Here is a 768-nt window from a genome sequence, read left to right on the forward strand (position 1 = left end):
GTCTTGCGCTCCTTAGCACACAAACAGGATGTGTACTGCTCACCGGAAAGAGGGGTGAGGGTATAATCTGAGGAAGGCGTAGAAAAGACTGTGACCTGCACAAAGAACAAAACAGTGGGTTGAGTTTCTAAGTCAAAGAGGAATTCAGTGTTTTCTTGTTACTCTGTGAGGACAGAATACTTTCAGTTATTGCCTCATTCACCAAGAGTCGCTTCACATGTTTTGATTTGGTATAATTTTGCACTGAATATCCTTCCTGATACTTGATGGGAAGTGTGTACACCACTAATGTCTTGGTACTGGCTCTTCAACCCAGTTTTTTTTTTAGTTATGCTCTGGAATTATTTATTTGTTTGAAAGACCTTGGACTGATGTTCAGAGTTTTTATTAGTTAGTTTTGAGTTCCGGATTAGACTTGTGTTTCTGTGTTATTTTTAGTTCTCACCTCTTGTTCAGTCGTGTTTGTTCCCCTTTTTGTCCAGTCTGTCACTATCTTGTGATAGTGTTTTTTGGTCTCTCTGGGTTCTGTCTCAATGGCTGTCTGTGTTCCTTATCTAATGTAGTTGATATGTCTATTTTTCTGCAGTCCCTCTGTTACTTCCTGTTTTATTTTGATAGTGTCTTGTCTCATGGGTATGATGTTGACTTTTGCTTCCTTTGTGTTATTAGTTTTGATTCAAGTCAGCTGTGTTTCCACGTGTCTCCACTTCCCTTAATCACCCTTCTATTCCCCACTGCATCGTCCTTCATTGTGGATGTATTCTATTA

The sequence above is a fragment of the Haplochromis burtoni genome, unplaced genomic scaffold (assembly GCF_018398535.1).
Source record: "Haplochromis burtoni strain Fernald_Lab_line unplaced genomic scaffold, NCSU_Asbu1 Contig_1148, whole genome shotgun sequence".
NCBI classification, from domain to species: domain Eukaryota; kingdom Metazoa; phylum Chordata; class Actinopteri; order Cichliformes; family Cichlidae; genus Haplochromis; species Haplochromis burtoni.